Consider the following 6,000-nt stretch of genomic DNA (forward strand, 5'->3'; position numbering starts at 1 on the left):
GCTCCATCTGTTTATGCGAAGTGTGAAATGTCCATGTCCCACTTCTTACTGAGGCAAACATCTGTAATCCTCACCTCTTGGAAGGGAAGGGAAGGGAAGGGAAGGGAAGGGAAGGGAAGGGAAGGGAAGGGAAGGGAAGGGAAGGGAAGGGAAGGGAAGGGAAGGGAAGGGAAGGGAAGGGAAGGGAAGGGAAGGGAAGGGAAGGGAAGGGAAGGGAAGGGAAGGGAAGGGAAGGGAAGGGAAGGGAAGGGAAGGGAAGACCCCTTGTTCCAGTGTCTATTTAGGATGCTCCATGTACTCTGTCTCATACGAGTTCCGGGGCCCTGCTCAGCAAAACGATATTTGTTTCTGCCATCTCATGTAGTCTCTTAGACCTGAAGAGAGTTTTAGTCATTCTTTCTATGCCTCCATCTGCCTCTGAAGCTAGGACTGAGACTGCAGAGAGAGAGGGTCTGCAGGGAGAACATATTAATGGTTGTTAACCACTCATTAGAGCTAAGCTATAGCATATTCCTTCTATGCAAGGTACCGAGGAAAAGCATCCTCAGTACGTTAGACACACTAAAGTACTGGTGCTAGTGTCAAGGAATTCAAACACCCACTATGATGAATAAACTCTTTCATGTCTGTGTACGCTGTCTTTTTTATTGAAAGGGTGATTCTTCTATATGTTCTATATTAAGTATATTTGGGCAGGTTTCTTTGATATCCAAGATGCTTACAGAGGTTTAGAATAGGGTTAATGGCAGGATTAAAGGATAGTGGCAGGATTTAAGCCACAGTAATGCAAATACAACTCTTCAGGAAAACATTCCCAAAACCAAGTGTAACCAAACCAAATGAAAGCAAGGAAAGTCAAGAAATCTCATTCATTTCTTCAAGTTTCTTTTGTATACATCCAGGCAACTAAATATTGGCTCTGCAGAGAATCCAGGGCTTTGCCCTAGCTAGTGCTACCCTTTGGAGAAACACCACTGAACCTGGGATTCTTGAAAAAGTTCTAAGAAAGACAGAAGTTGGATGTTGAACCCTTTCCCAGGCAGGCTGGAGAAAGAGAGGTACCAGATCTTTCTAGTCTCTTCAGCAGCTCCTTCTACCACCTTAAAATGCACCCAGTCCTCTGCCCTGGCCCTAGCATACTCTTGTCTCCAGAAAGGGGGTGTCTCGAGTGTCTCATTCGTCTGTGTTTGACCTCTTTCTCTGCCACAGATTTTCTACTGTCTTTAGACAGGTATCTTATGGTTAAATCTTTAAAGCCAGGTCACTGATTTTACCTGCAGATGAAAGAATCTGAATGTGCTAGGCATGTGCTCAGTTCAGGTGTTTTATAGATCTTCCTAGGTATTTCTATGTCTTTTGATGACTAATAGCTTTTCTTATTCAATTTCTCATAAGGAAAAGCAGGAAGCAAAACCACAAAGGATTTGGGATGCTCAGCAATAACAGGAGCAGGAGAGACAGGCTACTCATAACTGATCTGCTTTAGGTGACAAACAGTTTAGAAGAAATAAATAAACTTTTGCGTCACACCAGAAAGATAAGGATAGAGTTCAAGTTTAAAAAATTTAGTAGCAGTTAAAAAGAAAATGTTGTTACTTTTGGAGAGAAGGAATAAAGTGTTTCACTAAAGATTGGTAAAAAATTCTAAGCACAATCACGGAAAGGTGGATAAAATTTCAAATGCATCCAATCTCAAAATCAAATATAAGCGTGAAGTGGGGGAGCCAAGCACACATCAGGGGTGGCAATATTTAAAATTGCCAAAAAGTAAGATAATGGATCAATAAAGATCTTTTCCTCCCTCTGCACCACCCAATAGGAAGCAGTTATGTCCCCTTTTCCTTAAGCTTATTCATATGTGTATATATATACACACACATACATATACACTTCAGTTCTGATGTGAAACATGCCATTCTGTTGGTTCACAAGTTCTCACCACTGATCAGTCTTGAAATCCCGGACAAATTCACATTTACATTTATTTCCAATAAAACAGTTCATTTTACTTAGCTTTCAAGGGCTTAATATGAAGTCAGCATTGTTCACAGATCAGCTCCTCCTCCCCACAATGTCAACAAGAATATATCCACTGCCAGTGTGTAGACATGATGTGCCTTCTATAACCCATTGAACCACAGGCTGGAAATGAAGCTGTAGTCAAGTGTGTTACTACAGCTGTTCCTGAGCCTATGCCCAGCTTCTCTTCCTCCCCTTCCCCAGAGGTTATTGCTCCCTAAAGTCTACCTGCATAACTGTGTATACAGTTTCTCTGATGTAGCTGTAAAAAAAATATTGATTCACTTGGACACTTTTGATCCATTAACTTTTTAAACGCTGGTCATTTTTTACCACCTGCAACCACAATGAGAAAGAAAAGAAGCAAAGGAGAACAGGATAGGGCTGAGGGAGGTGGACAAAGACGAACAGAAAGATGCAGTCTGTGACCAAGCTCAGCTGCAGCCAGAACTGCCTATCTGGCTGCAGCCTGAATACAGCCACCTTCATTCCTTGCCTGCCCAAAAATGCCCATATCAGACATAATAAAGTAAAGCCAAGATAAACCCCAAGCTGAGTTAGAGATTTAAACTACCAGAAAATCTTTCCACACCATGCACCTCATTCCTAAATGGCAAAGGGATGTATAGTCATCCTAAAAAATTGTTACGTACAGGTTCTGCAAAAGCAGAGCTATTGTTATCCCCACAGCTAGAGCAAATTATGCGTTGCTAGGAGGGAGTCCTGGAACCACTTTTAGGAAGTTGTCCCCTTTATGCCCAGACTCAGTGTGGCCAATCTCATTTAGAGATGGAAAACAAGAGCCAGGCTAGCAGGGAAGGTTCATTCCACCTCTGTCTCTCCTTTGTCAACAAGACGGGAAAGTGGCAAATGAAGTTTGTGATGTTTTCAGGCAATGATTACTTGTCCCCCTAGGCATATTCCACTGTAAGGAGTTTTAAACAGTGCAAGTACACTAAAAAGCAAAGAACTAGTAGTGTGGAAAGCAATGGTGGGTATCTGTCTCTTTCAGGTAACTCACTAAATCATAGCATTTGGCTGTTCCAGCAGATTTCAGGGGGTGATGCACGGCAGCCCAGGCTTTTTAGATGGGCAGTTTCCTTTCCAAACTTTATTTCACTGCCCAGTAGAAGGAAAAGTACTTTATGAAAGATATTCCCCTTTTCTGTTCATTTTCAGGTAGGATTCAGAATGGTGGAAGCTGCCTTCCTGTCCCCTGAAGGATGGAGCTCAAAGCACATGTTCCCAAACTGGCACAAAAAATATCCAAGAGTAAAAAAAGATGGGAGAAGAGAGCCCATCAATAATATTTCCTTGCACTAGAATATTCATCAATGCTTCATGCTGTCTGAACTCTGCCGGTTGTGGGAGCTGATGGGAGTCCTAGTAGAGAGTCCCATTATTTCAGGGTTTCATCCATAGCCAGCACAACTGGAGATGTCAAGTGAAAAGTAGGGAAAATAGAACCATGTAGTCACAAAGGTTTTACTTCGAGCATTAAACACAACTGTTGTTTCCAGATGAACTTTAACAAAAAAAGTATTAGGTGGCTAATTTCCAGCAACCAAACTTGTTTGGAGATTGGGCTTGGAAGAAAGGAGACAATTGCCTTCCAGAAGAATTCATAGAATGCACTTGAAGAAGGGACTTCATGGAGGAGTGTACAAAGTTATTTGCAAATGAGTGGCACTAACAGTGGTCAAGGTTATAACTGCAGGCTGTTCCTGTGTCTGAGTGAATTCAGGATGAATATTCTCTCTAAGAAACATTTCTTTTCTAATGTGCACATTTTTTTCAACCAAGGGATATTTTCAGTCAGCATCAGTTCTCACCTTCTTGTCATATTGCTGTTCCACTTGTCACTTAAATAGGGGCAGAGATGGTGCTCTGCCAGTGCCATGCATTCCTTCAGAGGTTCCACCTCCACATCTGTGGTCCTGCTTAAATCTATCAGCTAAATTATTGGCTGAGGTTCAACAGAGTCTGTAAGTTTCCCCAATTAACCCATCAGTTAGCAATTCCCAATTGGTGACCTTAATGTGCCTTGTGGATAAAAAGCTCCAAATATTTTTCTGATCTGAGAAAAAAGGGGGGGCAGGGAGTTACCCACATGAAACAATGTTAATAATCTTTCAGCTGTGACTAGCCATACATTTGCAGAGCACTGTGAACATGAGCCTTTTACAATTATATACAGTTATTACACACAACTAGTGCAAGTTTCTATATGCTAATGCATCAGCCAGCTAGTTGACATCCACAATTAATCCTCCTTTCTCTCTCACCTAGTTAGCCTTGAATGAGGTTGGTGTGTACTTGAATTCTCCTGTGATTCTTGATTGCATTGTAGAGTATGATCAAAAGGCTCTGTTTGAATGTGAATGATTGTGTTGCTTGCTGTACTTGATGGCAATTTACTTAAATATGATACTCTGCAGGAGAACTTGTTCAAAGTAAAGTCACAACAAGCAGTTTATCGTTTCCATGCGCTGTATTTAGGATTATTGCCTCTTGAAAGCCTTAAAAAAAAAGCAGCAGAAGACAATGCCAAGAGGAAGAGGTAAAGCACTGGTGTGACCATACTCTCCATTATCAATGTATGGCAAAATGCATAAGCTTCAAATTAATAATGTGAATACCTTTACCTTAATAGTGAGCAGCCTTCTAGTCTGAGACAGCACAGAGGTAATTCCACTGATAGCATAAAGTACTACAAATTCTTCCAGCCTGGCTATATTCCATGCACCAACCTCATCTGATCTCAACAACTAAATCCTCTCAGTCCTGGTGACTTCCATGTCAAACATCTGGCAAATGCACACTGTTATGGTGAAAAAGCTGCATGCAACTGGATTGTCACAGATAAGCTGCTGAAGCATAATGACAAATATACTATAGAAGATAAATGCTGTAAAATGGTGGAATTTGGGTTAGTAATTGCCAGGTCTCTACTAATTCTCCCAAGCTTCTCAATTCATTAATAAAATCATCCTTCACTGCAAATTAGGCCACAGGTAGAATATTAGAGTTATAATATTCCACTGGTCTAGACTGTGTTCACAGCATAACTTTTGCCCCTGACTTCTGGTTATAGGCCTAAATATATACATATGTCATCTAACAGCTTTTGTTGATACTAAAAAAGAAGTCAGTGAGTCTCAACTGGTTTTACAGTGACAATTCCTCTCCTATAGCAGTGTTTCTCAGGGGCAGCTTTCCATCTAGCTGAGACTTCACTCTCAGTTAGCAACACAGAAATGGAAAGGTGGCTACAGTTCAGCACCTGCTCAGGACTCCCAGGTGTACCTACCTCACGATCTTAAGATGAACCTACCCAATTTGCTGAACCATCCAGTGAGCAGGTTGTTTTAACCTTGAAAAAAGGAATATGATCAGCACAATCTTCTTATCAGGTTTAAACAAGCTGCTTTTCTGGAACAACGGTCTCAAGTACTCCACGGTGTGTCCAGATTATGGTTCCCAAAATAGTTTATTTTTCCTCTGGCTGACTGGTAAAGAAAGAGAAGAGGCAAAGCTCCACTTTATCACTGCCTCTCCCCTTTCCTTATTTGCTTGCTGGGAGAGAAGCAAAGCTGGTGTATGTAGCAGGACAGGACTGTGCTGTACATAGATCTAAATAGAAAGTAGATTGAGCAAGGTAGTGTTTCTTCAGCAGAATAAAAGAAGTCCGGGCCATTTGCTCTTTTCCTTGTAGCACAGCTCCTGAGGCAGAGCAATGCTATGACAGCTCTTACCCAGTAGTTTTGCCTGAGGTTTGATCTATCAAAAAGAAAAAGTCTTTCACAAGGGAAATTAGAAGAATAAATAGTATGAAACTGTCATTTGTTACCATCTGGGACAGTTTAATAAGAACATGAGTAAAGACCTGTTGGGTAAGAGCAGTGGTCCATCCAGCCCACTTTTGATGTCAGAGACAACAGAACTGTGAGTGTGGCACACATATACCTTGTACATCTTCAG

This window comes from Phalacrocorax aristotelis, chromosome 2 (assembly GCF_949628215.1).
Source record: "Phalacrocorax aristotelis chromosome 2, bGulAri2.1, whole genome shotgun sequence".
In the NCBI taxonomy this organism is placed as follows: Eukaryota; Metazoa; Chordata; class Aves; order Suliformes; family Phalacrocoracidae; genus Phalacrocorax; species Phalacrocorax aristotelis.